This window comes from Triturus cristatus, chromosome 12 (genome assembly GCF_964204655.1).
Source record: "Triturus cristatus chromosome 12, aTriCri1.1, whole genome shotgun sequence".
Lineage (NCBI taxonomy): Eukaryota > Metazoa > Chordata > Amphibia > Caudata > Salamandridae > Triturus > Triturus cristatus.
The window spans coordinates 726,745,035-726,766,912 of NC_140595.1; the positions used below are offsets into that span (position 1 = coordinate 726,745,035).

Here is a 21,878-nt window from a genome sequence, read left to right on the forward strand (position 1 = left end):
CAGACTTGAATTGGAAAAGGAACCATATTAACAAGCCTTTACCACTCACACACGGCGGAAGTTTATACTTTAATTCAGTGAGCTAAGAAAAGCGTGTTGTGGGTCCCCTACGAGCCATGGTGCTTGCTTCATCATGATTTGGCACCAGTCATTAGCCGCAGCTCTGCTAATGAGCCACTGAGGTCAGTTTCAATATTTACTCAAAAACATAACCATGCAGCCCACCCCTCAACTGTGTATTTATCTTGCTTTTCTGCTGTTCGTGTGATTAGATGGGAGGAGCTCACGGCGACATCCTCCCTATAAAAATGTAGATGGATCACTCTCTAACTCTTTCTTGCTTCACATACAAATGGCTTGAAAGGTGCAGGGAAGATGCAGGTCTAATAGACAGAATAGAAGGTCTGTGCCAGGTGGGTTTCTCTGCATTGGTGTCCCATCACAGGTCCGCAAGTGTAATGTGTGATCTTTGACTCCTGGCATTTCACAAGCAGGCGGCCAGGAAACGGTTTCAGCCTATCAACCACTGAGGAGACGCAGCCTCTGAATGAGGAATGAGGAAGCAATGAATACATCCAGCCTATCACAGGAACAGCCCTGAGTGTTCCGAATTATAAATTCTCCATGTCACTGTATGTCGTTGAGCCCAAGTAGCTCGCCGTGATCGTATAGTGGTTAGTACTCTGCGTTGTGGCCGCAGCAACCTCGGTTCGAATCCGAGTCACGGCATTGTGGTTGGCAATGTCACGGCAGTTGGGTGTTAATTTTACAGAATTAGCAAATGTACCAGTGGTTTTTGTAAAATGTCTATTAAAAACAGATCCTTTCAAATATTTAAACCATCTAACAACAAATGATTTAAACTCGCATGATTATAAGCTGTAGCTATAATGTATTTACTTACATAAATTATCGTTCTTAAACCTATTGGGGGTGGAGGGGGAGCGGAGCTCACCCCCCAGGTGCAGTTGAGTGACCTGTGTTGTGACTCTCTATAGAGGGAAGGCACAAATTTTGCTGTCACCCAGCCCAATCCAGACGTGTATTGGGGCCAGGTTTCAGGCAAATAGAGCAGTAAGTGCAGAGAAATGTTCACTCTCTAAAAGTGGCATTTCTAAAATAGTAAAGTTAAATCCAACCTCACCAGTAAGTAGGATTTTCAATAAATAAATAAAGCTACTCCTCTCCGATATGGAATTACCAAATAAAAAGTATAGGGGAATACACAGAGCTAACCTATGAGAGGGGTAGACCTCACAGTAGTGAAAAATGAAATAGACTGTTTGGTACTTACAGGACACGCAAACCACCAAAGTACATATCTTATTTTTTACTTACATAGCATCATGCACCTAGGACTACCTAGGGCCTACCTTAGGTGTAAATTATATGTAATAAAAGGGGAGTTTAAGGCTTGGCAAGTAGGCTGGGACTCCCCTGGGAGACCCCTGAGTCTATGCCCAGAACCATAACTCTGCCAGTCGAGTACTTACCTAAAAGCCGATAACTCACTTTTCTTCCATAGGCTAACATTGAGTTGTTTCACTTGGAAATTCTTCTAAGTGGTGTGGAGTTTTGGAACTTTAAAATATTCATCTAAAATCAGCCGAACAACGAATTCTGATTTACTCACCTGTTATCAGGAGAGACCTCAGTGCTGCATCTTGGAGCTCAGTACTGACCCTGAAAAGTAATTTTAACCGTACTTACCAGTAACTCGAATTTCCTTCCATGGGATATCATTGCCTGCTTTTTGCTGAAAATTTTCTAAGTGTCGATTTTTGAAACTTACAAATATTCTTTAAAAATCGTACCAACTGTGAAAACGTAATTGTTTACCTGTTTTAGATAGATGTCCCAGTACTGAGCCTAGGAGCCCAGCACTGGATTACAAAAGTAACGAGAACGTACTTTACCCGTAACTTGAATTTTCTTCCATAGGAAACCATTGACTGTTTTTCTGTGAAATTTCTTCTAAGTGTCGATTTTGCAAACATGTAAATATTCCTTAAAAATCGCCTGTATAACTTAAACGCAGTTTCTCAACTGCTTACAGGTGGTACAGTAGTGCTGGATCTAGGATCCAACACTGACCTAGAAAAAGTAACCATAACCCCACTTTCCTGCTAAGTGAATTTCCTTCCATAGGATAACATTGGTAATTTGATCAGCAAAAGTTTCTAAGTGTCAACTTTTAAAATAGCAAAATATTGCTTAAAAATCACAACAGTAACTAAAACAAATTTACTCACTTGTTTCCAAGAACTGTCCCAGGACTGAATCTAGGATCCAGTCCTGGATTTAGAAAAGTAATCCTGAAAGTAATTAAATGCATATAACTTAAAATTCCCATTGAGCTCAATGTATTATTGTGATTCAAATTGTGTTGCCTATTGCAATAAACTGTAACTATGGCCTGCAAAAGTCAATTGCCTATTGCAAAGTATTTAACTAAAGCATCTCCTTCTGAGAAAGTATATTTTGATACCTATTGTTGGTTCTAAAATAAAACAACAATATCTTTTGTATGCAAACCAATGGCCTAGAGTTCAGTTCTTGAGTGTGTGAGACCATTTGCTGACTGAGTGTGTACAACAAATGTTTTACACTGTACTCTGATACTGCCTTACTGCTCGGCAAGCTACCACTTTAGAGAGTAAGGTTATATCTAACTTTAGCCTCTGCCAAACCTCTGGGGACTGGGGACGCTGTGCACACTGTACCTATTTGGGAACAGTATATACAGAGCCACTTTCTCACAGTAGTGATAAAGTGATTAGAGTCCTATGGCCAACATAAAGATACAGCAAAACGTGAGGTGAAAAGCAAAAAGGTTGCTGGTAGGCCACCTTAAGGATGCCAGGTCTAACAAAAACTGAACTAAGGATAACATGAGTAAAACATCAGGTTTCTCTACTGCATTTGGTGAGACAAGTGGGCCTTCTTTTATCTTCCATTCAAGCAATCTTTGACAGACCCCTTTATTATAGAGCTTTTCAAGGATTAAAGATAAGGCACTTACAAAGGAGTCCCAAATACTCAGAGATGGTTGACTTCTGTAATATGGGTCGTAGACTAAAAGCAGCGCAAAAACAGAGTGCAACAGGGTCCAAAAAACTTGAGTGCCATAAGAGAGTTTGAATGCAAGCTTATCCTTTTACAGATCCAGAGATATACTCATGCAATTTTTGTTTTTAGGACAGAACGTGCATGATGAAAAAAACATTGTTTTTAAAAAGCGCATTGCAGAATATCAGTACTTTGATGTGGGAAAACTTCAAAACTTTCAAACAAAATATTTGTAGGCAGCTTACAGCAAGTTGTTGTGGCCGAGTGGTTAAGGTGATGGACTCGAAATCCATTGGGGTATCCCCGTGCAGGTTCGAATCCTGCCAACAACGAGAATCTTTTTATTATCGGCTACAATTTCAGAAGTTAACCTTTAGTATTTCTTCCATTTCTGTTTGATAAATAGGTGGCTTATTTTTGTGTCACTATTGCCTCTCCACATATTTGTTATCGCTACCTCTTTCATGTCTTTGCTACACCTCATTCCTACTTTAGCACTGGTGTAAACGCTTCAAATTATTATACCGTTGCTCTCTCATTGATACCTGCGCATGCACTTGAAAGTTACTTTACCAATAAAAGACGCAAATAGAGAAATAGATCAAAAGTGCTGGCTGGATTGGCAAACACACTTCATAAAACTGCATTTTCTTTTTATTCTCCCCTGTGTTACATGCTTAACCTCCCCATGTGTAATTTCTCTTAACCTGCTGTCCCAGGAAGAGAATTTCATCTACAGGCTCTTTCTGTGTTTTTTTCCCTAGTCTGTCTTTCCCATTTCTTAGCTGTGTAACTGTTCCTTTACGCGCTGTATTTAAACACCATCAATCTCATTTGAGCTCCTTGCTCCCGCTTCTGTTTTCTCCACCTCTCATACTGCCAGTTCTCTCTTTCTCTGTGGTTGGTGGCTACTTTCCTGAGCTTCCGAAGCCACGTGGTTCCTGCCTCTTGTTGTCAGACTTGAATTGGAAAAGGAACCATATTAACAAGCCTTTACCACTCACACACGGCGGAAGTTTATACTTTAATTCAGTGAGCTAAGAAAAGCGTGTTGTGGGTCCCCTACGAGCCATGGTGCTTGCTTCATCATGATTTGGCACCAGTCATTAGCCGCAGCTCTGCTAATGAGCCACTGAGGTCAGTTTCAATATTTACTCAAAAACATAACCATGCAGCCCACCCCTCAACTGTGTATTTATCTTGCTTTTCTGCTGTTCGTGTGATTAGATGGGAGGAGCTCACGGCGACATCCTCCCTATAAAAGTGTAGATGGATCACTCTCTAACTCTTTCTTGCTTCACATACAAATGGCTTGAAAGGTGCAGGGAAGATGCAGGTCTAATAGACAGAATAGAAGGTCTGTGCCAGGTGGGTTTCTCTGCATTGGTGTCCCATCACAGGTCCGCAAGTGTAATGTGTGATCTTTGACTCCTGGCATTTCACAAGCAGGCGGCCAGGAAACGGTTTCAGCCTATCAACCACTGAGGAGACGCAGCCTCTGAATGAGGAATGAGGAAGCAATGAATACATCCAGCCTATCACAGGAACAGCCCTGAGTGTTCCGAATTATAAATTCTCCATGTCACTGTATGTCGTTGAGCCCAAGTAGCTCGCCGTGATCATATAGTGGTTAGTACTCTGCGTTGTGGCCGCAGCAACCTCGGTTCGAATCCGAGTCACGGCATTGTGGTTGGCAATGTCACGGCAGTTGGGTGTTAATTTTACAGAATTAGCAAATGTACCAGTGGTTTTTGTAAAATGTCTATTAAAAACAGATCCTTTCAAATATTTAAACCATCTAACAACAAATGATTTAAACTCGCATGATTATAAGCTGTAGCTATAATGTATTTACTTACATAAATTATCGTTCTTGAACCTATTGGGGGTGGAGGGGGAGCGGAGCTCACCCCCCAGGTGCAGTTGAGTGACCTGTGTTGTGGCTCTCTAGAGGGAAGGCACAAATTTTGCTGTCACCCAGCCCAATCCAGACGTGTATTGGGGCCAGGTTTCAGGCAAATAGAGCAGTAAGTGCAGAGAAATGTTCACTCTCTAAAAGTGGCATTTCTAAAATAGTAAAGTTAAATCCAACCTCACCAGTAAGTAGGATTTTCAATAAATAAATAAAGCTACTCCTCTCCGATATGGAATTACCAAATAAAAAGTATAGGGGAATACACAGAGCTAACCTATGAGAGGGGTAGACCTCACAGTAGTGAAAAATGAAATAGACTGTTTGGTACTTACAGGACACGCGAACCACCAAAGTACATATCTTATTTTTTACTTACATAGCATCATGCACCTAGGACTACCTAGGGCCTACCTTAGGTGTAAATTATATGTAATAAAAGGGGAGTTTAAGGCTTGGCAAGTAGGCTGGGACTCCCCTGGGAGACCCCTGAGTCTATGCCCAGAACCATAACTCTGCCAGTCGAGTACTTACCTAAAAGCCGATAACTCACTTTTCTTCCATAGGCTAACATTGAGTTGTTTCACTTGGAAATTCTTCTAAGTGGTGTGGAGTTTTGGAACTTTAAAATATTCATCTAAAATCAGCCGAACAACGAATTCTGATTTACTCACCTGTTATCAGGAGAGACCTCAGTGCTGCATCTTGGAGCTCAGTACTGACCCTGAAAAGTAATTTTAACCGTACTTACCAGTAACTCGAATTTCCTTCCATGGGATATCATTGCCTGCTTTTTGCTGAAAATTTTCTAAGTGTCGATTTTTGAAACGTACAAATATTCTTTAAAAATCGTACCAACTGTGAAAACGTAATTGTTTACCTGTTTTAGATAGATGTCCCAGTACTGAGCCTAGGAGCCCAGCACTGGATTACAAAAGTAACGAGAACGTACTTTACCCGTAACTTGAATTTTCTTCCATAGGAAACCATTGACTGTTTTTCTGTGAAATTTCTTCTAAGTGTCGATTTTGCAAACATGTAAATATTCCTTAAAAATCGCCTGTATAACTTAAACGCAGTTTCTCAACTGCTTACAGGTGGTACAGTAGTGCTGGATCTAGGATCCAACACTGACCTAGAAAAAGTAACCATAACCCCACTTACCTGCTAAGTGAATTTCCTTCCATAGGATAACATTGGTAATTTGATCAGCAAAAGTTTCTAAGTGTCAACTTTTAAAATAGCAAAATATTGCTTAAAAATCACAACAGTAACTAAAACGAATTTACTCACTTGTTTCCAAGAACTGTCCCAGGACTGAATCTAGGATCCAGTCCTGGATTTAGAAAAGTAATCCTGAAAGTAATTAATTGCATATAACTTAAAATTCCCATTGAGCTCAATGTATTATTGTGATTCAAATTGTGTTGCCTATTGCAATAAACTGTAACTATGACCTGCAAAAGTCAATTGCCTATTGCAAAGTATTTAACTAAAGCATCTCATTCTGAGAAAGTAGATTTTGATACCTATTGTTGGTTCTAAAATAAAACAACAATATCTTTTGTATGCAAACCAATGGCCTAGAGTTCAGTTCTTGAGTGTGTGAGACCATTTGCTGACTGAGTGTGTACAACAAATGTTTTACACTGTACTCTGATACTGCCTTACTGCTCGGCAAGCTACCACTTTAGAGAGTAAGGTTATATCTAACTTTAGCCTCTGCCAAACCTCTGGGGACTGGGGACGCTGTGCACACTGTACCTATTTGGGAACAGTATATACAGAGCCACTTTCTCACAGTAGTGATAAAGTGATTAGAGTCCTATGGCCAACATAAAGATACAGCAAAACGTGAGGTGAAAAGCAAAAAGGTTGCTGGTAGGCCACCTTAAGGATGCCAGGTCTAACAAAAACTGAACTAAGGATAACATGAGTAAAACATCAGGTTTCTCTACTGCATTTGGTGAGACAAGTGGGCTTTCTTTTATCTTCCATTCAAGCAATCTTTGACAGACCCCTTTATTATAGAGCTTTTCAAGGATTAAAGATAAGGCACTTACAAAGGAGTCCCACATACTCAGAGATGGTTGACTTCTGTAATATGGGTCGTAGACTAAAAGCAGCGCAAAAACAGAGTGCAACAGGGTCCAAAAAACTTGAGTGCCACAAGAGAGTTTGAATGCAAGCGTATCCTTTTACAGATCCAGAGATATACTCATGCAATTTTTGTTTTTAGGACAGAACGTGCATGATGAAAAAAACATTGTTTTTAAAAAGCGCATTGCAGAATATCAGTACTTTGATGTGGGAAAACTTCAAAACTTTCAAACAAAATATTTGTAGGCAGCTTACAGCAAGTTGTTGTGGCCGAGTGGTTAAGGCGATGGACTCGAAATCAATTGGGGTATCACCGCTCAGGTTCGAATCCTGCCAACAACGAGAATCTTTTTATTATCGGCTACAATTTCAGAAGTTAACCTTTAGTATTTCTTCCATTTCAGTTTTATAAATAGGTGGCTTATTTTTGTGTCACTATTGCTAAATAAACAATTATCCCAACATCTGATGGACGGAGAATGGCTAGACCATTCACAATTTGGTTTTAGGGCGGAGCATGGAACAGAGACAGCCTTGATCACAGCAGTGGAAGAACTCAGGGCAATAATGGATAACGGATCGAAGGCCGCATTGATATTACTTGACCTATCGGCGGCCTTCGATACGGTTAGCCACGAAATCCTCATAACACGGCTAAAAACAGCAAATATTCATGAGTCAACCTGTGCTCTTATAGCCTCATATCTGGAAAATAGAACATTCTCAGTTGAATCAGGAGAAGCAAAGTCTAATCTGTTCAGCTTGCCATGCGGAGTTCCGCAGGGATCATCGATGAGCCCCACGCTTTTTAATTTATATGTAGCCCCACTCGCGCAAATAATAAGAAGTGAGGGATTCACCCCTATATCCTACGCCGACGACACCCAAATTGTGGTGTCAATAAATAAAGAGGTACAAGACACAGCAGCAAAATTCCAATGCTGCATGACAAAAATCAGCCAATGGATGCAAATGAATTGCTTGAAATTAAACGGCGATAAGAGTGAAGTATTGATACTAGGTGGTGACACAAACATATGGTCACCTTTATGGTGGCCCACAGATATGGGAAGATGCCCAGATTCGTCGGAAAAGGTAAAAAACCTAGGAATAATGCTAGATACTAACCTCTCATTTGACGCTCAAGCAAGCAAACTAGCATCATCACTCTGGTACATCCTGAAAATGATAAGAAAAATACTACCTTATATACCGCATGACTCTCGGAAAACAGTGGTGACGGCATTGGCCTTGTCCAGTTTGGATTATGGAAATGGTCTATATGTCGGAGCAAGGAGGAAAATTCTTCTTAAATTACAACGCCTGCAGAATGCAGCAGCGAGGCTGATATTGGAAATACCAAAGTTCGAAAGAGTAAGCCACAAACTTTAGAGCTTGCATTGGCTCCCAATTGCAAGTAGGATAGAATTTAAGTCATTATGCTTGGCATACAAAGCAATAAATGGAACGGGATCAAAATTTCTAAAAACACACCTACAACTGTATGAGCCAAATAGACTTCTGAGATCCGGACAAAGGAAACTCATAAAAGTACCCAGATACAGAAGAACAAACTGGGGAGGCAGAAGCTTCCTAGTGCAGACGGCAAAAATGTGGAACCAATTACCGCTGGAATTGAAAAACAGTCCATCTCTGAAAACCTTCAGAAAGGGAGTCAAAACATGGCTTTTTGCTAAACAGCCCTAACTACATACTTAGGAGTCAGTGGGAATCTCAGCGCCAAGACGCCTTTTGGCATTCGCGCGCTATACAAATTGAAAAATCAAATCAAATCAAATCATATTGCCTCTCCACATATTTGTTATCGCTACCTCTTTCATGTCTTTGCTACACCTCATTCCTACTTTAGCACTGGTGTAAACGCTTCAAATTATTATACCGTTCCTCTTTCATTCATACCTGCGCATGCACTTGAAAGTTACTTTACCAATAAAAGACGCAAAGAGAGAAATAGAACAAAAGTGCTGGCTGGATTGGCAAACACACTTCATAAAACTGCATTTTCTTTTTTATTCTCCCCCGTGTTACATGCTTAACCTCCCCATGTGTAATTTCTCTTAACCTGGTGTCCCAGGAAGAGAATTTCATCTACAGGCTCTTTCTGTGTTTTTTTCCCTAGTCTGTTTTTCCCATTTCTTAGCTGTGTAACTGTTCCTTTATGCGCTCTATTTAAACTCCATCAATCTCATTTGAGCTCCTTGCTCCCGCTTCTGTTTTCTCCACCTCTCATACTGCCAGTTCTCTCTTTCTCTGTGGTTGGTGGCTACTTTCCTGAGCTTCCGAAGCCACGTGGTTCCTGCCTCTTGCTGTCAGACTTGAATTGGAAAAGGAACCATATTAACAAGCCTTTACCACTCACACACGGCGGAAGTTTATTCTTTAATTCAGTGAGCTAAGAAAAGTGTGTTGTGGGTCCCCTACGAGCCATGGTGCTTGCTTCATCATGATTTGGCACCAGTCATTAGCCACAGCTCTGCTAATGAGCCACTGAGGTCAGTTTCAATATTTACTCAAAAACAAAACCATGCAGCCCACCCCTCAACTGTGTATTTATCTTGCTTTTCTGCTGTTCGTGTGATTAGCTGGGAGGAGCTCACGGCGACATCCTCCCTATAAAAGTGTAGATGGATCACTCTCTAACTCTTTCTTGCTTCACATACAAATGGCTTGAAAGGTGCAGGGAAGATGCAGGTCTAATAGACAGAATAGAAGGTCTGTGCCAGGTGGGTTTCTCTGCATTGGTGTCCCATCACAGGTCCGCAAGTCTAATGTGTGATCTTTGACTCCTGGCATTTAGCAAGCAGGCGGCCAGGAAACGGTTTCAGCCTATCAACCACTGAGGAGACGCAGCCTCTGAATGAGGAATGAGGAAGCAATGAATACATCCAGCCTATCACAGGAACAGCCCTGAGTGTTCCGAATTATAAATTCTCCATGTCACTGTATGTCGTTGAGCCCAAGTAGCTCGCCGTGATCGTATAGTGGTTAGTACTCTGCGTTGTGGCCGCAGCAACCTCGGTTCGAATGTGAGTCACGGCATTGTGGTTGGCAATGTCACGGCAGTTGGGTGTTAATTTTACAGAATTAGCAAATGTACCAGTGGTTTTTGTAAAATGTCTATTAAAAACAGATCCTTTCAAATATTTAAACCATCTAACAACAAATGATTTAAACTCGCATGATTATAAGCTGTAGCTATAATGTATTTACTTACATAAATTATCGTTCTTGAACCTATTGGGGTTGGAGGGGGAGCGGAGCTCACCCCCCAGGTGCAGTTGAGTGACCTGTGTTGTGGCTCTCTAGAGGGAAGGCACAAATTTTGCTGTCACCCAGCCCAATCCAGACGTGTATTGGGGCCAGGTTTCAGGCAAATAGAGCAGTAAGTGCAGAGAAATGTTCACTCTCTAAAAGTGGCATTTCTAAAATAGTAAAGTTAAATCCAACCTCACCAGTAAGTAGGATTTTCAATAAATAAATAAAGCTACTCCTCTCCGATATGGAATTACCAAATAAAAAGTATAGGGGAATACACAGAGCTAACCTATGAGAGGGGTAGACCTCACAGTAGTGAAAAATGAAATAGACTGTTTGGTACTTACAGGACACGCGAACCACCAAAGTACATATCTTATTTTTTACTTACATAGCATCATGCACCTAGGACTACCTAGGGCCTACCTTAGGTGTAAATTATATGTAATAAAAGGGGAGTTTAAGGCTTGGCAAGTAGGCTGGGACTCCCCTGGGAGACCCCTGAGTCTATGCCCAGAACCATAACTCTGCCAGTCGAGTACTTACCTAAAAGCCGATAACTCACTTTTCTTCCATAGGCTAACATTGAGTTGTTTCACTTGGAAATTCTTCTAAGTGGTGTGGAGTTTTGGAACTTTAAAATATTCATCTAAAATCAGCCGAACAACGAATTCTGATTTACTCACCTGTTATCAGGAGAGACCTCAGTGCTGCATCTTGGAGCTCAGTACTGACCCTGAAAAGTAATTTTAACCGTACTTACCAGTAACTCGAATTTCCTTCCATGGGATATCATTGCCTGCTTTTTGCTGAAAATTTTCTAAGTGTCGATTTTTGAAACTTACAAATATTCTTTAAAAATCGTACCAACTGTGAAAACGTAATTGTTTACCTGTTTTAGATAGATGTCCCAGTACTGAGCCTAGGAGCCCAGCACTGGATTACAAAAGTAACGAGAACGTACTTTACCCGTAACTTGAATTTTCTTCCATAGGAAACCATTGACTGTTTTTCTGTGAAATTTCTTCTAAGTGTCGATTTTGCAAACATGTAAATATTCCTTAAAAATCGCCTGTATAACTTAAACGCAGTTTCTCAACTGCTTACAGGTGGTACAGTAGTGCTGGATCTAGGATCCAACACTGACCTAGAAAAAGTAACCATAACCCCACTTACCTGCTAAGTGAATTTCCTTCCATAGGATAACATTGGTAATTTGATCAGCAAAAGTTTCTAAGTGTCAACTTTTAAAATAGCAAAATATTGCTTAAAAATCACAACAGTAACTAAAACGAATTTACTCACTTGTTTCCAAGAACTGTCCCAGGACTGAATCTAGGATCCAGTCCTGGATTTAGAAAAGTAATCCTGAAAGTAATTAATTGCATATAACTTAAAATTCCCATTGAGCTCAATGTATTATTGTGATTCAAATTGTGTTGCCTATTGCAATAAACTGTAACTATGACCTGCAAAAGTCAATTGCCTATTGCAAAGTATTTAACTAAAGCATCTCATTCTGAGAAAGTATATTTTGATACCTATTGTTGGTTCTAAAATTAAACAACAATATCTTTTGTATGCAAACCAATGGCCTAGAGTTCAGTTCTTGAGTGTGTGAGACCATTTGCTGACTGAGTGTGTACAACACATGTTTTACACTGTACTCTCATACTGCCTTACTGCTCGGCAAGCTACCACTTTAGAGAGTAAGGTTATATCTAACTTTAGCCTCTGCCAAACCTCTGGGGACTGGGGACGCTGTGCACACTGTACCTATTTGGGAACAGTATATACAGAGCCACTTTCTCACAGTAGTGATAAAGTGATTAGAGTCCTATGGCCAACATAAAGATACAGCAAAACGTGAGGTGAAAAGCAAAAAGGTTGCTGGTAGGCCACCTTAAGGATGCCAGGTCTAACAAAAACTGAACTAAGGATAACATGAGTAAAACATCAGGTTTCTCTACTGCATTTGGTGAGACAAGTGGGCCTTCTTTTATCTTCCATTCAAGCAATCTTTGACAGACCCCTTTATTATAGAGCTTTTCAAGGATTAAAGATAAGGCACTTACAAAGGAGTCCCAAATACTCAGAGATGGTTGACTTCTGTAATATGGGTCGTAGACTAAAAGCAGCGCAAAAACAGAGTGCAACAGGGTCCAAAAAACTTGAGTGCCACAAGAGAGTTTGAATGCAAGCGTATCCTTTTACAGATCCAGAGATATACTCATGCAATTGTAGTTTTTAGGACAGAACGTGCATGATGAAAAAAACATTGTTTTTAAAAAGCGCATTGCAGAATATCAGTACTTTGATGTGGGAAAACTTCAAAACTTTCAAACAAAATATTTGTAGGCAGCTTACAGCAAGTTGTTGTGGCCGAGTGGTTAAGGCGATGGACTCGAAATCAATTGGGGTATCCCCGCGCAGGTTCGAATCCTGCCAACAACGAGAATCTTTTTATTATCGGCTACAATTTCAGAAGTTAACCTTTAGTTTTTCTTCCATTTCAGTTTTATAAATAGGTGGCTTATTTTTGTGTCACTATTGCTAAATAAACAATTATCCCAACATCTGATGGACGGAGAATGGCTAGACCATTCACAATTTGGTTTTAGGGCGGAGCATGGAACAGAGACAGCCTTGATCACAGCAGTGGAAGAACTCAGGACAATAATGGATAACGGATCGAAGGCCGCATTGATATTACTTGACCTATCGGCGGCCTTCGATACGGTTAGCCACGAAATCCTCATAACACGGCTAAAAACAGCAAATATTCATGAGTCAACCTGTGCTCTTATAGCCTCATATCTGGAAAATAGAACATTCTCAGTTGAATCAGGAGAAGCAAAGTCTAATCTGTTCAGCTTGCCATGCGGAGTTCCGCAGGGATCATCGATGAGCCCCACGCTTTTTAATTTATATGTAGCCCCACTCGCGCAAATAATAAGAAGTGAGGGATTCACCCCTATATCCTACGCCGACGACACCCAAATTGTGGTGTCAATAAATAAAGAGGTACAAGACACAGCAGCAAAATTCCAATGCTGCATGACAAAAATCAGCCAATGGATGCAAATGAATTGCTTGAAATTAAACGGCGATAAGAGTGAAGTATTGATACTAGGTGGTGACACAAACATATGGTCACCTTTATGGTGGCCCACAGATATGGGAAGATGCCCAGATTCGTCGGAAAAGGTAAAAAACCTAGGAATAATGCTAGATACTAACCTCTCATTTGACGCTCAAGCAAGCAAACTAGCATCATCACTCTGGTACATCCTGAAAATGATAAGAAAAATACTACCTTATATACCGCATGACTCTCGGAAAACAGTGGTGACGGCATTGGCCTTGTCCAGTTTGGATTATGGAAATGGTCTATATGTCGGAGCAAGGAGGAAAATTCTTCTTAAATTACAACGCCTGCAGAAAGCAGCAGCGAGGCTGATATTGGAAATTCCAAAGTTCGAAAGAGTAAGCCACAAACTTAAGAGCTTGCATTGGCTCCCAATTGCAAGTAGGATAGAATTTAAGTCATTATGCTTGGCATACAAAGCAATAAATGGAACGGGATCAAAATTTCTAAAAACACACCTACAACTGTATGAGCCAAATAGACTTCTGAGATCCGGACAAAGGAAACTCATAAAAGTACCCAGATACAGAAGAACAAACTGGGGAGGCAGACGCTTCCTAGTGCAGACGGCAAAAATGTGGAACCAATTACCGCTGGAATTGAAAAACAGTCCATCTCTGAAAACCTTCAGAAAGGGAGTCAAAACATGGCTTTTTGCTAAACAGCCCTAACTACATACTTAGGAGTCAGTGGGAATCTCAGCGCCAAGACGCCTTTTGGCATTCGCGCGCTATACAAATTGAAAAATCAAATCAAATCATATTGCCTCTCCACATATTTGTTATCGCTACCTCTTTCATGTCTTTGCTACACCTCATTCCTACTTTAGCACTGGTGTAAACGCTTCAAATTATTATACCGTTGCTCTTTCATTCATACCTGCGCATGCACTTGAAAGTTACTTTACCAATAAAAGACGCAAAGAGAGAAATAGAACAAAAGTGCTGGCTGGATTGGCAAACACACTTCATAAAACTGCATTTTCTTTTTTATTCTCCCCCGTGTTACATGCTTAACCTCCCCATGTGTAATTTCTCTTAACCTGGTGTCCCAGGAAGAGAATTTCATCTACAGGCTCTTTCTGTGTTTTTTTCCCTAGTCTGTCTTTCCCATTTCTTAGCTGTGTAACTGTTCCTTTATGCGCTCTATTTAAACTCCATCAATCTCATTTGAGCTCCTTGCTCCCGCTTCTGTTTTTTCCACCTCTCATACTGCCAGTTCTCTCTTTCTCTGTGGTTGGTGGCTACTTTCCTGAGCTTCCGAAGCCACGTGGTTCCTGCCTCTTGCTGTCAGACTTGAATTGGAAAAGGAACCATATTAACAAGCCTTTACCACTCACACACGGCGGAAGTTTATACTTTAATTCAGTGAGCTAAGAAAAGTGTGTTGTGGGTCCCCTACGAGCCATGGTGCTTGCTTCATCATGATTTGGCACCAGTCATTAGCCACAGCTCTGCTAATGAGCCACTGAGGTCAGTTTCAATATTTACTCAAAAACATAACCATGCAGCCCACCCCTCAACTGTGTATTTATCTTGCTTTTCTGCTGTTCGTGTGATTAGCTGGGAGGAGCTCACGGCGACATCCTCCCTATAAAAGTGTAGATGGATCACTCTCTAACTCTTTCTTGCTTCACATACAAATGGCTTGAAAGGTGCAGGGAAGATGCAGGTCTAATAGACAGAATAGAAGGTCTGTGCCAGGTGGGTTTCTCTGCATTGGTGTCCCATCACAGGTCCGCAAGTCTAATGTGTGATCTTTGACTCCTGGCATTTAGCAAGCAGGCGGCCAGGAAACGGTTTCAGCCTATCAACCACTGAGGAGACGCAGCCTCTGAATGAGGAATGAGGAAGCAATGAATACATCCAGCCTATCACAGGAACAGCCCTGAGTTTTCCGAATTATAAATTCTCCATGTCACTGTATGTCGTTGAGCCCAAGTAGCTCGCCGTGATCGTATAGTGGTTAGTACTCTGCGTTGTGGCCGCAGCAACCTCGGTTCGAATCTGAGTCACGGCATTGTGGTTGGCAATGTCACGGCAGTTGGGTGTTAATTTTACAGAATTAGCAAATGTACCAGTGGTTTTTGTAAAATGTCTATTAAAAACAGATCCTTTCAAATATTTAAACCATCTAACAACAAATGATTTAAACTCGCATGATTATAAGCTGTAGCTATAATGTATTTACTTACATAAATTATCGTTCTTGAACCTATTGGGGTTGGAGGGGGAGCGGAGCTCACCCCCAGGTGCAGTTGAGTGACCTGTGTTGTGGCTCTCTAGAGGGAAGGCACAAATTTTGCTGTCACCCAGCCCAATCCAGACGTGTATTGGGGCCAGGTTTCAGGCAAATAGAGCAGTAAGTGCAGAGAAATGTTCACTCTCTAAAAGTGGCATTTCTAAAATAGTAAAGTTAAATCCAACCTCACCAGTAAGTAGGATTTTCAATAAATAAATAAAGCTACTCCTCTCCGATATGGAATTACCAAATAAAAAGTATAGGGGAATACACAGAGCTAACCTATGAGAGGGGTAGACCTCACAGTAGTGAAAAATGAAATAGACTGTTTGGTACTTACAGGACACACGAACCACCAAAGTACATATCTTATTTTTTACTTACATAGCATCATGCACCTAGGACTACCTAGGGCCTACCTTAGGTGTAAATTATATGTAATAAAAGGGGAGTTTAAGGCTTGGCAAGTAGGCTGGGACTCCCCTGGGAGACCCCTGAGTCTATGCCCAGAACCATAACTCTGCCAGTCGAGTACTTACCTAAAAGCCGATAACTCACTTTTCTTCCATAGGCTAACATTGAGTTGTTTCACTTGGAAATTCTTCTAAGTGGTGTGGAGTTTTGGAACTTTAAAATATTCATCTAAAATCAGCCGAACAACGAATTCTGATTTACTCACCTGTTATCAGGAGAGACCTCAGTGCTGCATCTTGGAGCTCAGTACTGACCCTGAAAAGTAATTTTAACCGTACTTACCAGTAACTCGAATTTCCTTCCATGGGATATCATTGCCTGCTTTTTGCTGAAAATTTTCTAAGTGTCGATTTTTGAAACTTACAAATATTCTTTAAAAATCGTACCAACTGTGAAAACGTAATTGTTTACCTGTTTTAGATAGATGTCCCAGTACTGAGCCTAGGAGCCCAGCACTGGATTACAAAAGTAACGAGAACGTACTTTTCCCGTAACTTGAATTTTCTTCCATAGGAAACCATTGACTGTTTTTCTGTGAAATTTCTTCTAAGTGTCGATTTTGCAAACATGTAAATATTCCTTAAAAATCGCCTGTATAACTTAAACGCAGTTTCTCAACTGCTTACAGGTGGTACAGTAGTACTGGATCTAGGATCCAACACTGACCTAGAAAAAGTAACCATAACCCCACTTACCTGCTAAGTGAATTTCCTTCCATAGGATAACATTGGTAATTTGATCAGCAAAAGTTTCTAAGTGTCAACTTTTAAAATAGCAAAATATTGCTTAAAAATCACAACAGTAACTAAAACGAATTTACTCACTTGTTTCCAAGAACTGTCCCAGGACTGAATCTAGGATCCAGTCCTGGATTTAGAAAAGTAATCCTGAAAGTAATTAATTGCATATAACTTAAAATTCCCATTGAGCTCAATGTATTATTGTGATTCAAATTGTATTGCCTATTGCAATAAACTGTAACTATGACCTGCAAAAGTCAATTGCCTATTGCAAAGTATTTAACTAAAGCATCTCATTCTGAGAAAGTATATTTTGATACCTATTGTTGGTTCTAAAATTAAACAACAATATCTTTTGTATGCAAACCAATGGCCTAGAGTTCAGTTCTTGAGTGTGTGAGACCATTTGCTGACTGAGTGTGTACAACAAATGTTTTACACTGTACTCTGATACTGCCTTATTGCTCGGCAAGCTACCACTTTAGAGAGTAAGGTTATATCTAACTTTAGCCTCTGCCAAACCTCTAGGGACTGGGGACGCTGTGCACACTGTACCTATTTGGGAACAGTATATACAGAGCCACTTTCTCACAGTAGTGATAAAGTGATTAGAGTCCTATGGCCAACATAAAGATACAGCAAAACGTGAGGTGAAAAGCAAAAAGGTTGCTGGTAGGCCACCTTAAGGATGCCAGGTCTAACAAAAACTGAACTAAGGATAACATGAGTAAAACATCAGGTTTCTCTACTGCATTTGGTGAGAGAAGTGGGCCTTCTTTTATCTTCCATTCAAGCAATCTTTGACAGACCCCTTTATTATAGAGCTTTTCAAGGATTAAAGATAAGGCACTTACAAAGGAGTCCCACATACTCAGAGATGGTTGACTTCTGTAATATGGGTCGTAGACTAAAAGCAGCGCAAAAACAGAGTGCAACAGGGTCCAAAAAACTTGAGTGCCACAAGAGAGTTTGAATGCAAGCGTATCCTTTTACAGATCCAGAGATATACTCATGCAATTTTTGTTTTTAGGACAGAACGTGCATGATGAAAAAAACATTGTTTTTAAAAAGAGCATTGCAGAATATCAGTACTTTGATGTGGGAAAACTTCAAAACTTTCAAACAAAATATTTGTAGGCAGCTTACAGCAAGTTGTTGTGGCCGAGTGGTTAAGGTGATGGTCTCGAAATCCATTGGGGTATCCCCGCGCAGGTTCGAATCCTGCCAACAACGAGAATCTTTTTATTATCGGCTACAATTTCAGAAGTTAACCTTTAGTATTTCTTCCATTTCAGTTTTATAAATAGGTGGCTTATTTTTGTGTCACTATTGCCTCTCCACATATTTGTTATCGCTACCTCTTTCATGTCTTTGCTACACCTCATTCCTACTTTAGCACTGGTGTAAACGCTTCAAATTATTATACCGTTGCTCTCTCATTCATACCTGCGCATGCACTTGAAAGTTACTTTACCAATAAAAGACGCAAAGAGAGAAATAGAACAAAAGTGCTGGCTGGATTGGCAAACACACTTCATAAAACTGCATTTTCTTTTTATTCTCCCCCGTGTTACATGCTTAACCTCCCCATGTGTAATTTCTCTTAACCTGCTGTCCCAGGAAGAGAATTTCATCTACAGGCTCTTTCTGTGTTTTTTTCCCTAGTCTGTCTTTCCCATTTCTTAGCTGTGTAACTGTTCCTTTACGCGCTGTATTTAAACGCCATCAATCTCATTTGAGCTCCTTGCTCCCGCTTCTGTTTTCTCCACCTCTCATACTGCCAGTTCTCTCTTTCTCTGTGGTTGGTGGCTACTTTCCTGAGCTTCCGAAGCCACGTGGTTCCTGCCTCTTGTTGTCAGACTTGAATTGGAAAAGGAACCATATTAAAAAGCCTTTACCACTCACACACGGCGGAAGTTTATACTTTAATTCAGTGAGCTAAGAAAAGCGTGTTGTGGGTCCCCTACGAGCCATGGTGCTTGCTTCATCATGATTTGGCACCAGTCATTAGCCGCAGCTCTGCTAATGAGCCACTGAGGTCAGTTTCAATATTTACTCAAAAACATAACCATGCAGCCCACCCCTCAACTGCTTTTCTGCTGTTCGTGTGATTAGCTGGGAGGAGCTCACGGCGACATCCTCCCTATAAAAGTGTAGATGGATCACTCTCTAACTCTTTCTTGCTTCACATACAAATGGCTTGAAAGGTGCAGGGAAGATGCAGGTCTAATAGACAGAATAGAAGGTCTGTGCCAGGTGGGTTTCTCTGCATTGGTGTCCCATCACAGGTCCGCAAGTGTAATGTGTGATCTTTGACTCCTGGCATTTAGCAAGCAGGCGGCCAGGAAACGGTTTCAGCCTATCAACCACTGAGGAGACGCAGCCTCTGAATGAGGAATGAGGAAGCAATGAATACATCCAGCCTATCATAGGAACAGCCCTGAGTGTTCCGAATTATAAATTCTCCATGTCACTGTATGTCGTTGAGCCCAAGTAGCTCGCCGTGATCGTATAGTGGTTAGTACTCTGCGTTGTGGTCGCAGCAACCTCGGTTCGAATCTGAGTCACGGCATTGTGGTTGGCAATGTCACGGCAGTTGGGTGTTAATTTTACAGAATTAGCAAATGTACCAGTGGTTTTTGTAAAATGTCTATTAAAAACAGATCCTTTCAAATATTTAAACCATCTAACAACAAATGATTTAAACTCGCGTGATTATAAGCTGTAGCTATAATGTATTTACTTACATAAATTATCGTTCTTGAACCTATTGGGGTTGGAGGGGGAGCGGAGCTCACCCCCCAGGTGCAGTTGAGTGACCTGTGTTGTGGCTCTCTAGAGGGAAGGCACAAATTTTGCTGTCACCCAGCCCAATCCAGACGTGTATTGGGGCCAGGTTTCAGGCAAATAGAGCAGTAAGTGCAGAGAAATGTTCACTCTCTAAAAGTGGCATTTCTAAAATAGTAAAGTTAAATCCAACCTCACCAGTAAGTAGGATTTTCAATAAATAAATAAAGCTACTCCTCTCCGATATGGAATTACCAAATAAAAAGTATAGGGGAATACACAGAGCTAACCTATGAGAGGGGTAGACCTCACAGTAGTGAAAAATGAAATAGACTGTTTGGTACTTACAGGACACGCGAACCACCAAAGTACATATCTTATTTTTTACTTACATAGCATCATGCACCTAGGACTACCTAGGGCCTACCTTAGGTGTAAAGTATATGTAATAAAAGGGGAGTTTAAGGCTTGGCAAGTAGGCTGGGACTCCCCTGGGAGACCCCTGAGTCTATGCCCAGAACCATAACTCTGCCAGTCGAGTACTTACCTAAAAGCCGATAACTCACTTTTCTTCCATAGGCTAACATTGAGTTGTTTCACTTGGAAATTCTTCTAAGTGGTGTGGAGTTTTGGAACTTTAAAATATTCATCTAAAATCAGCTGAACAACGAATTCTGATTTACTCACCTGTTATCAGGAGAGACCTCAGTGCTGCATCTTGGAGCTCAGTACTGACCCTGAAAAGTAATTTTAACCGTACTTACCAGTAACTCGAATTTCCTTCCATGGGATATCATTGCCTGCTTTTTGCTGAAAATTTTCTAGGTACTGACCCTGAAAAGTAATTTTAACCGTACTTACCAGTAACTCGAATATCCTTCCATGGGATATCATTGCCTGCTTTTTGCTGAAAATTTTCTAAGTGTCGATTTTTGAAACTTACAAATATTCTTTAAAAATCGTACCAACTGTGAAAACGTAATTGTTTACCTGTTTTAGATAGATGTCCCAGTACTGAGCCTAGGAGCCCAGCACTGGATTACAAAAGTAACGAGAACGTACTTTACCCGTAACTTGAATTTTCTTCCATAGGAAACCATTGACTGTTTTTCTGTGAACTTTCTTCTAAGTGTCGATTTTGCAAACATGTAAATATTCCTTAAAAATCGCCTGTATAACTTAAACGCAGTTTCTCAACTGCTTACAGGTGGTACAGTAGTGCTGGATCTAGGATCCAACACTGACCTAGAAAAAGTAACCATAACCCCACTTACCTGCTAAGTGAATTTCCTTCCATAGGATAACATAGGTAATTTGATCAGCAAAAGTTTCTAAGTGTCAACTTTTAAAATAGCAAAATATTGCTTAAAAATCACAACAGTAACTAAAACGAATTTACTCACTTGTTTCCAAGAACTGTCCCAGGACTGAATCTAGGATCCAGTCCTGGATTTAGAAAAGTAATCCTGAAAGTAATTAATTGCATATAACTTAAAATTCCCATTGAGCTCAATGTATTATTGTGATTCAAATTGTGTTGCCTATTGCAATAAACTGTAACTATGACCTGCAAAAGTCAATTGCCTATTGCAAAGTATTTAACTAAAGCATCTCATTCTGAGAAAGTATATTTTGATACCTATTGTTGGTTCTAAAATAAAACAACAATATCTTTTGTATGCAAACCAATGGCCTAGAGTTCAGTTCTTGAGTGTGTGAGACCATTTGCTGACTGAGTGTGTACAACAAATGTTTTACACTGTACTCTGATACTGCCTTACTGCTCGGCAAGCTACCACTTTAGAGAGTAAGGTTATATCTAACTTTAGCCTCTGCCTAACCTCTGGGGACTGGGGACTCTGTGCACACTGTACCTATTTGGGAACAGTATATACAGAGCCACTTTCTCACAGTAGTGATAAAGTGATTAGAGTCCTAAGGCCAACATAAAGATACAGCAAAACGTGAGGTGAAAAGCAAAAAGGTTGCTGGTAGGCCACCTTAAGGATGCCAGGTCTACCAAAAACTGAACTAAGGATAACATGAGTAAAACATCAGGTTTCTCTACTGCATTTGGTGAGACAAGTGGGCCTTCTTTTATCTTCCATTCAAGCAATCTTTGACAGACCCC

General features: G+C 40.6%; 5 non-coding genes across 5 annotated transcripts; all 5 read left to right on the forward strand.

Moving 5' to 3' along the window:
- The first annotated feature begins 657 nt into the window (after window positions 1-657).
- Window positions 658-729, forward strand: TRNAH-GUG (transfer RNA histidin (anticodon GUG)). The gene has a single exon. It is a non-coding gene; the product is annotated as a tRNA-His (tRNA).
- Window positions 730-3,319: 2,590 nt separating this feature from the next.
- TRNAS-CGA (transfer RNA serine (anticodon CGA)) lies at window positions 3,320-3,401 on the forward strand. Its single transcript has one exon. It is a non-coding gene; the product is annotated as a tRNA-Ser (tRNA).
- A 3,940-nt stretch (window positions 3,402-7,341) lies between these two features.
- On the forward strand, window positions 7,342-7,423 carry TRNAS-CGA (transfer RNA serine (anticodon CGA)). The gene has a single exon. It is a non-coding gene; the product is annotated as a tRNA-Ser (tRNA).
- Window positions 7,424-12,729: 5,306 nt separating this feature from the next.
- TRNAS-CGA (transfer RNA serine (anticodon CGA)) lies at window positions 12,730-12,811 on the forward strand. The gene has a single exon. It is a non-coding gene; the product is annotated as a tRNA-Ser (tRNA).
- A 5,300-nt stretch (window positions 12,812-18,111) lies between these two features.
- TRNAS-CGA (transfer RNA serine (anticodon CGA)) lies at window positions 18,112-18,193 on the forward strand. The gene has a single exon. It is a non-coding gene; the product is annotated as a tRNA-Ser (tRNA).
- The last annotated feature ends 3,685 nt before the right edge of the window (window positions 18,194-21,878 follow it).